Source organism: Gorilla gorilla, chromosome 6 (genome assembly GCF_029281585.2).
Source record: "Gorilla gorilla gorilla isolate KB3781 chromosome 6, NHGRI_mGorGor1-v2.1_pri, whole genome shotgun sequence".
NCBI classification, from domain to species: domain Eukaryota; kingdom Metazoa; phylum Chordata; class Mammalia; order Primates; family Hominidae; genus Gorilla; species Gorilla gorilla.
Genome location: NC_073230.2, coordinates 62,463,930 through 62,475,551, shown reverse-complemented (window position 1 = coordinate 62,475,551; position 11,622 = coordinate 62,463,930).

Here is an 11,622-nt window from a genome sequence, read left to right as displayed (position 1 = left end):
AGGCGCCCGCCACCACGCCCAGCTAATTTTTTGTATTTTTAGTAGAGACGGGGTTTCACCACGTTAGCCAGGATGGTCTTGATCTCCTGACCTCGTGATCCGCCCTCCTCGGCGTCCCAAAGTGCTGGGATTACAGGCGTCAGCCACCACGTCCGGCCTTATACTGTTCTCTTTTAAGTGACTGAACATTTTTCTTTCAGGAAGAACCTAAGCCTGATATATTGTTTGGATTATTCATACCAAAAAATATTTATCTGTCACCTTAACCTGATAACACCATCTTGGGTGAGGGAAGAACTCCAGGTTTACATTACTTTCTCCTCTACTCTAAGGAATATTACCTACTGTCTTTCAGTGTTCAGACTTGCGAAAGCGAACTGTTAAGTAACCTGGCTTTGCACTTTTTTCATCAATCTGTTTTCTCCCCTCAATATTCCAGTAAGAGGAATTGTGGAAAGAATATAAACAGAATCGCAGAGACAGAGATCTAGCTAATACCTGGGTGTGTCTTTTCAGAGTTGAGGCAGCCTCCTTCCGCCCGCCCTCCTGCTGGACTCGCCTGCCGGAGTCCCGCTGGACGAGCCGCACGCTGTCCTTTCTCTCTTCCAAGGTGCCTTTCTTTCCTGCATTGGGGAATTTCTGTGTTTCTAACAATCATATTTGCTTAGTGTTCTGCTGTGCCCCTTCGAGGCTCCTTCTAGCCGGATCCCCAGTGCATCATCTCCTGGCATCTCTCCCTAGCTCCCACTCGCACCCCCGAGGACACCTTCCAAATAGATTGTTACTTCCTTCATCTTTGCCTTGGGCCAAGCTAACTAGCAAATAATTTTATAGAGATGTTTGTTCTCATTGGCAACTTACAATTCAGGTTATCATACAAGTTATTGAAACAACTATGATAATTGTCTTTAATCCATCAAACTAGCAAGCCATTTTTTTTTTCCCTTAAATTATTGAACCCATGGTAGGGAATAATTAAACTGAAAGGAAGCCATTATATGCATGCCCAGTAACAGTGCCATTTATTTCAATTTTACTAGAAAGTAAGTTGGCAAGAGATTTAAACATATTTCAAACATTTTATTCCATAATTTTATGTCCTAGAAAGAATTCTAAGAAAATAAGTAAAATCAAGAAAAAAGCTTGATGCACAAAAATGTCTATTTTAGCATTATTAGTGGACATACTTGGGGGGGCCACCATTAGATGTTCAACAAATGGGAATTAAGTAAATTCTAGTTGATGAGAAAAGTATTGCATTTAAAATGCTTACAAGGAATTTATAATAACATGGAGAAATTCTTGTATATATTAACTAAAAATAACAGAACCAATTGCATATCTGCATGTATTCTAAGTACAGAGTTTAGCTATTTTAACAGTGTAGAAAAATATTTAAAAGAAATATTTCAAAATCTTGGAAATGATTGATTTTGAGCAATAGCAATTTAGTGGTTTTTTTCTTACCATTTTTATTTGTATGGTTCAGATTTTAAATTGAAGAAAATACATTCATTTTGTAATGAGAAAAGTTAAACAGAAAATGGATAATTTATGTACAATTAGGCAAGACAGAAATAGTACTTTTAAACAAAATCTAATTCCATATTCTGGTTTTTCTGGATCTTTGAATTTTTATTTGACTAAAAGCCTTTTCCTCATGTGTTTTTCTTCAGAAGTATAACATTTGGCAAGGAGGAAAAAGACCAAATGCATGCCTGGATCCTTTGTCTTTGAATTTATTCTTTTAACCTACACTACTAATCCAGAAAAATTGATGTGACGTTTCTGTGTGAAGTCAACAGTAAAATTGTTAATATGTAAGAATAAAAGGTTCTTGAAGTTCTGAATGCCAGAGGGTACAATACTCACAGACTAATAATGTAGTGAAAGTTGTATGGTGCAATTTAACCTGGCAATTTCTTTTTCTGCCCACAGAGAATAGAAGAAATAGTTTAATAATGATAAAGCATATAAAGCATTAAGGTCCATGAAAAGCAATTGGTAAAGCCATAAGGAGAGAAACTCGTCTTTGTTACGATTGATTGGCATCCTCACTCGTATGCCGTTGGCCAACTCTTCCACCTCCCCTGCTTTAGAGGGAATATTACTCTGCTAACAGGAATGTCTTTTGACATTTAAACTCATTCTTTCATAGTTTTGGCAACAGAAGATGGTGGATTGAGACTGAAGTCCCTAAAGCTAACAGTTTGTCACAGATCAGCAGTTTTGGGCAATCTGATATCATTACTAAAATCCGTACAAAAAAATCCAGAAATTGTATGTGTAAACCATGTTTCTCCAGCCAGCTGGGTTAAGCAAGTACGAACAGGGTGATTTTGATCGGGCTGAACTCGGTTGTTTGGCTGTTAGTCTGTCTGATGCTGTAGGAAGTCTCTGTTGTCCCTCAGCTTTCTTCTCTCCTGCTCCTGTCCCCCAGAAACATCAACATGCCATCCGGTATTGTTCTAGCATGCAAAGGTAGATTGTCACCCTCCCTCCCGTTCCTGTTGTTCACTAGTGTCAGTCACAGGCCTGAGAATCCAGGGATCTGTTCCAGGACATTGTATTGCAGTGCACGGAGCCTTGTGAGGCCACATCTTGTCACTGCCCGTTTCCCAATCACTGTGTTCCTCATGCCCTCTCACCATTGCCAGGTTGCCTCCACCATCACATACCTCTGCCGCTGCTGTGCGAAGCCTCTGTTGTCTCTGCATAAGGCCTCAGTAGGTTCAAATTTACCCAAATGCCAACATTGTCACTGTATTTTTGGAACTTTCAATGTACTTGAAGCCATGCTGTGCTCTGTGTTGAACTGGGAAAATCTCTTGCCTTTGTGGTATGCTTAATTTGAGGGTTAGCAAAGAGCTATTGGCTTGAACCCTGATGCCTTACATAGTATAGAGTGAAAATAGCCATTTACATTTGAATTTACATCTCCCCTTCTCTCTGGGAGTTGGATAGGAGTCCCTGATGTGTCAGGTTGGGTGAATTACTGTGAGGGATTCTATTCAAACTTAAAATTGCTTTTCTTCATCACCTGCTACGGCTTTATTTGTAGGCATTTCTGACCAACTCCTTCTCTTTCTAGAAGTAATTTTGCCCTGGAGGCCTCCTTGTTTAAATAGCCTTTGAATAGGTCTACCTCACTTGTATTAAGTGTGTGGGAGCCTAGTTTTAATTCACACCAATAACCTTAACATAGCATTAGACCAAAACTCAACTTTGAATGCTGCATGCATTGACTTAACATAGATATATTTTAGATTGATATATTTTTCATAAATCAGAAATACAAGTAAAAATGCAGACACAAGTAAAAAAGCTTATTTAAAAATGTATGTATACGTAGAACAAAAAATCACATTGTACCCTGTAAATAGACATAATTATTATTTGTTAATTACAAATAAATAATTAAATGCAAATTATTTATATTTTATATACATATATTCCAACAGGCATATATATTTTGTCACCCCCTCAAAAAGGTAATAGACACATGTATTGTTTACGAACAGAAAATGCATGGTGGGATACATGTGAAAATGGCAAGAATGGTTGCTTTTGGGAAGGGGGACCAGGGCTGGGGACTCATGTGGGAGTGAGTTCTTACCTTCCACTGTACATATTCCATGTGTGAAAAACTGTTCACCTGAGGTGGGTGTTATTTTTATTATGATTAAACTTCAAAAAGTGTTTTACTGTATCCCTGATCTGTGCAAGGAGAAAATGCACAAGAGCCATTAGAACTCCAGAGCCCCCTAAATGTCTGGATGCAGAATTATGACTCATCGTGTTTAACAAACACTGTTGTCCCTCAGCAGGCTTTGGGATGGGCTTTAAGATCTCTGCATACACCAAAATCCACACCTACTCAAGTCCTACAGGTGCCCCCTCAGATCCCCTATATGAAAAGGTGGCCCTCTATATATTTGGGTCTTGCATCTTGTGAATACTGTATTTTCAGTCCACGTTTGGTTGAAAAAAAAATTCACAATATAAATGGACCTGTGCCGTTCAAACCTGTGTTGTTCAAGGGACAACTGTAATGATAAGAAATTAAAATAAAATATATCAGTTTTGCACCCATTTCCTATTGTTACTGTAAAAAAACTACCACAAATTTAGTGACTTAAAACTACACAGATTTATTATGCTAAGGTTCTTTAGGGTAGAAGTCCAACCCAGGTCTCACTGGACTAACATAACAATGCCGGCAGGCCTGTGTTTTTTTCTGGAAGCCCCAGGGGGAATCTATTTCCTTGCCTCTTCTGCTTTCTGGAGGCTGCTTATATTCCTTGGCTTGTGGATCTTCAAAGTCCATGTCTCACAAAATCAATCTCTTCTGCCTCTCTCTTCTGCTTTTCAGGACTCCTGTGATTACAGCGGCTTCACGCAGATGATCCAGGGTAATCTCCCAATATGTATAGATGTTGATATAGTTTGGCTATGTCCCCACCCAAATCTCATCTTGAATTGTAGCTCCCATGATTCCCATGTGTTGTGGGAGGGACTCAGTGGGAGATAATTGAATCATGGGGGTGGTTTCCCGCATACTGTTCTCGTAGTAGTGAACCATACCCAGCCTAATCTCCCAATTTTAAAGTCAGCTGATTAGCAAACTTAATTCATCTGCAACCTTAATTCCCTTTGCCCTGTAATGAGCATATTTACAAGTTCCATTCGGGTGTGGACATTTGTGGGAGGAGGGGCATTATTCTGACTAGCACAGACTTCCAGTTTTTTTCTTTTTTTTTTTTTTTATATTTGACCTCTCACTTTTCATTTTTTCATCCTGCCGTGACTGTCTATGCCTGACTATTGTGCAGACAAAGTTAGTGTCAGGCAGGAGGCTGGGCAGTGCTCCCTCGGCTGTACAGCAGGTGCTCTTGGAGGGTTCCACCCTGTCTGTTGACTTCCTCCTCTAACATCTCCTTATATCACTTCTTATGAAAATTCAAGGACTGCAAAATCCCCCAAACAAGAATTAGGAAGAGGCCTAAGCTGGTCCACTTCACCTTGTGTGAGAGCGCGTGGAGGACTGTGAGCACCCCTGCCCCACTCCCCTCTTAGACTCTGTGAGGCTGCTGGCTGCTGCTGCTGAAGTGGTTCCCTGGCCACGGTCACAGCCACAGGCTCAGTCACAGCCACAGCCACGGGCACGCTGCCTGTGACCCATTTCCTGGGTGGATTGATTCCATTCTGAACACCTTCCAGGTGTCCCTCTCTTCTTTGCATCGACATCCACGGTACAGAATTTGTGAAAATTTATTGTTAGAAAGAGATTAAATAAGAATACACGTTTCCATGTGTAGTGTTTGCATAAAGAAATGCTGGAAGAATATTAAAAAGTAATTCTTTAGGGCTGCAGGAGAAAAAATGAGGACTGAAAGGCAAGACAGGCTGCTCAATATATAACTATATAATGTATACCTTTTTTTGAGTTATGTATCTCACTGAAAAAGTTGAGTACAAAATTTTAGATGAAGTAGACAAATTCCTAGAAAATATAGCTTGAAAAGCTGACTCAAGAATGTATAATATCTGAATGGTCAATAAACATTAAAAATATTGGATCACTATTTAAAAATGAAGAGTAACTCAAAAGCTCAGGATGGTTTATCAGAGAGTTCTACCAAAATTTCCAGGAACAAATAATTTTGATATCTTACAAATTTCCAGATATTGGAAAAAGAGAATATATCAGGATTCATTCTAAGACTCAATCTTAATCTTGATATCAAAACTAGAAAAGTCATACAAAAGAGTATTGGAAACTAATTTTATTAATAAACATAAATGCAAAATTATGCAACAAAATATTAACATTAGAAACAAAATATCTAAAATATATGAACGAAATATATGACCAAGTTGTGTATCATTCTAGAAATGCAAGAATGATTTAATGTCAGAAAATTAATTAAATAATTAATCACATTAACAGATTAATGGAGAAAAATAATTTGATTTTATAAATGAATGTACACAGTATTTGGTAAAATTCAAAATGTGTGCATTAGAGAAAAAGAACTCTGCAGTCTAGAAAAGGAAGGAAATTTCCTTAATTAAAAATATTCTAAAAACTCAAGAAAACATTATTTTGTGAAACCTTGGAAGTATTTCCTTTAATGAGGCAATAATGTTCACTCTCACCAGTACTATTTTTTTAAAAGGTCTGGTCATGTATAAGATTAAACAATGGTATAAGCCTGGAAAATGGAGATATTAAAGTCTCATTATTATTATATAGAAGGTTTATTATAAAAAACACCAACAAATTATTAACATTAATAAGTTTTATAATTTGGTTTGATGTAAGATCCGTATTAAAAAATCAATAGCATTAATATATGTCAGCAATGTAGAAATTTACATAGTTAGGAATTTATTAAAGCTGCCATTTATTTATTTATTTATTTTATTTATTTATTTTATTATTATTATACTTTAAGTTTTAGGGTATATGTGCACAATGTGCAGGTTAGTTACATATGTATACATGTGCCATGCTGGTGTGCTGCACCCATTAACTCGTCATTTAGCATTAGGTATATCTCCTAATGCTATCCCTCCCTCCTCCCCCCAAAGCTGCCATTTATAGTAACAGCAACAAAACAACAGAAAGAGTATCTAGGGGAAAATTAATAGAATACATTCTAGATTTGTAAAGAGCCAATTTAATAATTTATTGAAGACAAAGAAGATTTAAATAAATGGAGATATTTACTATATTTTTAGATAGCAAGATGCACAAACATAAAGATTTAATTTTTCTCTAATTTATTTACAAATAAACTGCAACATCAATGCAAATCCTGAAAGGGTTCTTTTTTCTTTTTCTTTTCTTTTTTTTTTTTTTGAGATGGAGTCTCACTCTGTTGCCCAGGTTGGAGTGGCGTGGCACAATCTTGGCTCACTGCAACTTCTGCCTCCCGGGTTCAAGCGATTCTCCCACCTCAGCCTCCCGAGTAGCTGGGATTACAGGTGCCTGCCACCACGCCCAGCTATTTTTTGTAATTTTAGTAGAGATGGGATTTCACTATGTTGGTTAGGCTGGTCTTGAACTCCTGACCTCAGGTGATCTGCCTGCCTCGGCCTCCCAAAGTGCTGGGATTACAGGTGTGAGTTACCACACTCGTGAGGCACCACACTCGCCCCCTGAAAGAGTTTTTCAAGTCACTTTTATACTAAAGCTAATATGAGAAATAAAAGGCATGAGAACAGCCACAGGCAGTGAATTTTCTTTTCTAGATTATCAAAGCTTATACGGATATATAAATTAAAATTCAGCCTTGGAACAGGCATAGATAAACTGACCAATGAAGTAAATACACCTTAGAAACAGAAACAGACATATATGGTTACACCTGGCATATCTCAAGGTGGCACAGCAGGTCACTGAGGAAAGAATGAACTAATCAATAAATGGGGCTGGCACAATTATTTATCCTATAGTGGGAAATGAAGTGGGATCCCTGCATCACATAGTTTATAAATATCATTCTCTGATTCGTTAAAATCTCATGTGTGAACTTCGGAAAGAAATAGAAGAACTGTGACAGGCAGAATTCTACCTTGGCCTGTATATCCCCTCTGTGAGTGTGGGTGGGACTTTGTGAATACCATGGGATTCTGCTCTGATGAGGAGGCTGCTTACATGGCACAGGACAGGGGTTTTTGCAGACTCATGTAAATTCCCTAATTGGTTTACCTGAGTTAACCAAAAACAAGATTTTTCCAGGTAGGCTTCACCTAATCAGGTAAGCCCTTCAAAAAAAAAAAGTCCAGGTCTTTCCTGAAGGGAAAGCTTTGAATCATAGAGACCTTGAAGAAAGGGAAGAGTCAAGGTTTGAACTGTCTGCGGCCCTGCCTCTAGGAGCTGAAAGCAGAAGTCCTACAATTTCAAGGAACTGGTTTCTGTCAATGAACGGACTGAGCTTGAACAGAGCTCCCAGCACCACGGGAGACTTTGACCCTGGATTTCAGCTTTGTGAAACTCTGAGCACAAGGTGCATCTAAGCCCCAGGGAACCTAGGAAGCAAATACCTATGTGTGGTTTTAAGGCTGTTTGTTTGTGTTAATTTGTTATGCTATAGTAGAAATTAATACAGGAAACTATCATGAACCCTAAGAAGAAAGGGGACCTCAAAATGATTACTGTTAAATAAAAGAATAATGATATTAATATTAAACCAAAACTATGTTTCTCTTCTGGAAATTATACTTTTCCCTATTCCTTCTGCTTAGTATAACCAAAAATCCTGGACATTTTATATAAACAAACATGAGAAAACCTTGAAAGGTGGAGAGAAGTGTGAATCCAGAGAATCTGAGACAGGTCTCAGTTAATTCAGAAGGTTTATTTTGCCAAGGTTGAGGACATGCCCATGACGCAGCCTCAGGAAGTCCTGACAACATGTGCCCAAGGTGGTCGGGGCACAGCTTGGCTTTATATATTTTAGGGAGACATGAGACATCAATCAATATATGTAAGAAGTACATTGGTTTGATCTGGAATGGCGGGACATCTTGAAGCAAGGGCAGGAAGACTTGAAGTGGGGAGGGAGCTTCCAGGTCACAGATAGATGAGACACAAACGGTTGCATTCTTTTGAGTTTCTGATTAGCCTTTGCGAAGAAGGCGATCAGATATGCATCTATCTCTGTGAACAGACGGGTGACTTTGAATAGAATGAGAGGCAGATTTGCTCTAAGCAGTTTCCAGGTTTTTTTCTTAGTGATTTGGGGGGCCCAATATATTTTCCTTTCACATTTCCCCCCTCTTCATAAACTCTTTTGGAGGAAGCATTTTACAAGAAAATGAGTCTGATCTCAGGTTTCATCTGATCTCTTATGGCTCTGATAGTTTATTCCTAGAGGGGTAGGTCCTGAAAGCTCATTTTTAGCAGGTTGTGTCCTGTGAAGAGAAAATAGGGGAGAGAAAGGGAGAAAAAACAACAAACTGAAGAACAATCCTGGAAAAATCGATATAGGCCACATTATTCTGAAGTCCATACATTAGTAGATGGGTATGAAAGTGGCTTAGGTATGTAAACAGGTTGTTGTTATTTTCTTCTGAAGTTTTAAGTTGTCTGGCTTCAGTTTGCAGGGTTCTAAGAATGCACAGCTTAGTTTTCAGTGACTCCAAATTAGGAAAAATGAAAAAAAAAAAAAGAAAAAAATGGAAAACATTATTTTGAAGACTTATAGCCAAGAAAAATTAGAATTTGGTTCAAACTGTAGAAAATAATAAAAACTGAAAAAAAAACATTAGGCAAGATTTGAATCTAACAACTAGTGTTACTATAGTTTTGAAACATAATTTTTTTCTCCCTCTCCAGTTCCCATTTGTACTAAAGACAAATCATGGTAGGACTGGTTTGCTTTATTATACTTGGCTTAATTATTTATATACAGTGCAGCAAGAGTAATTATTTTTTAGGCCTTTAGATTGGCTTTGATGGAACTTTGTTCCATAGAAGGAATCTTAGATAAGACTTTTTTAAAGCCATGCCCAGCCATAGATTGCGCCATCAAATACCTATAAGTTATGTGAATTTCCTCTCCTCTTGAGGTTCCAAGATAAACCTGGGGCTTCTGGGCCTGTCAGAGAGTCACATTCTTTACTTATCATAGATTAGAAACCCTGTACAGGGACTGCATGCACAAAATATGAGGCCAGTTTTCCCAAGGGCTTTATTGTCTCCATAAGTCAAGTTTGATTCCTTAAAGGAAAGCACACCATTCCAGTCAAATCCTTGGTAAAATAACCAGTTTCTCCAGTTGTGTCCTGTTACAAATGAAAGCAGATTCTTATTGCACTTGTGCAAATAACTGTATTGCCATAAGTTAAGAATACTCAGAAATATTTCCAAATTCTGGAAAAATCAGGTAGAGAGCATCAAATATGTTCCAAATTTTGTTCATAGGAGTATACTAAATTGTTAAAAGTTGTCAATAGATTAAAAGTTCTAAGACTATGAAAAATGAAACAAACGATCAGCAAACATTTTAAGCAAAAAGTCAAAAAGATTGCATGCATATGTTCATTGCAGCACTATTCACAATAGCAAAGACATGGAGTCAACCTAAATGCACATCAGTGGTAGACTGGATAAAGAAAATGTGGTAAATCTACACCATGGAATACTGTTCTGCTATAAAAAAGAATGAAATCATATCCTTTGCAGGAACATGGATGGAGCTGGTGGCCCTTATCCTAAATGAACTAACACAGGAACAGAAGAGCAAATACCGCATGTTCTCACCTATAAGTGGGAGCTAAACATTGAGTACATATGGACACAAAGAAGGGAAGAGCAGACCCCAGGGCCTGCTTGAGAGTGGAGAGAGGGAGGAGGAGGAGGATAAAGAAACTACCTTATTGGGTACTATGTTTATTACCTGGGTGGTGAAATAGTCTGTACACCAAACTCCTGTTTACATGACATACAATTTACCTATATAACAAACCTGAGCATGTACCCCTGAACCTAAAATAAAAGTTAAAAGAAAGGAACTCTCACAACTCAGCAGGAATAAAGCAAGCAATTATTCAAGTGAAAAATGGGCAAAAGGTTGGAAGAGGCATTTGGCTGAAGATGTTATGAAGACTTACAGATGGGAAAATAAGCATATCAAAAGAGGTTTAACACCATTAGGGAAATGCAAATTAAAATCACAATGATCTCCTCCTTGTATTGTCTCTCTACAACTGAATTTGAATCTAGTTATCTCAAAATGCGATACCTTCTAACACTTACAGTTAAATCCTCAGTGAATCCTCTGTGCCTTTGCTTGCTGCAAAGAGAACTGCATCCTAGGAGGAGCTGCTAGCTCTGTTCCGCACCTAGGTGACCCTCCACCAGGCAGATGCTGGCTTTTACCACCCCCATTGAGCTGGATGAACTCACCACCAGTCTAGGGAGAGGACTTGGGACTGAATGCTAGAGTGTCACCTGAAGGTGGGTCATTTTCATGAACAAACGCTTCTTATAGTTCATGTGCCTTCAGTCAATATCCAGTGTTGAAATTCATGTTTTTGACAGTTAATTGTACTACTTTATTGTAAATTTTTGGGGAAGAATATTTGTGAAACTTCAACTCCATCATGCTGGAGGTAAGAACTGTGAAGTAAAAATTTTATATCAAGGCACAATTTTTGAAACATTTGAAAGTGAACAGCAAGACTTACCATGAAAATGAGTCAGAAAATATACTGTCTGTGTATCATTTAACTTATAACTTGAGGAAATAATCTAGCCAAAAGAGAGAGATCAAAGAGATATAGAAGGTTAGAACTCAAGAACAGAAAAGTCATAAAATAGACATGCAGATCTTTCCTGAGTTGAAAATTCACATTTATAATTGTATTAATGAAAGGAGCCAGGCACATTCCTCAGCCCCAGGCTCAAAACAAACAAGCCCAGTACAAACACATCCCATCTTCCCATCTCACCACATATCGCCATATATCTCTCAAACTTCCTGAGCCCAGTACAAACACATCCCATCTTCCCATCTCACCACATATCGCCATATATCTCTCAAACTTCCTGAGCCCAGTACAAACACCACCAGGAAAGTCTCCGATAAGGGGACAGCCGTTCAAAGTTTT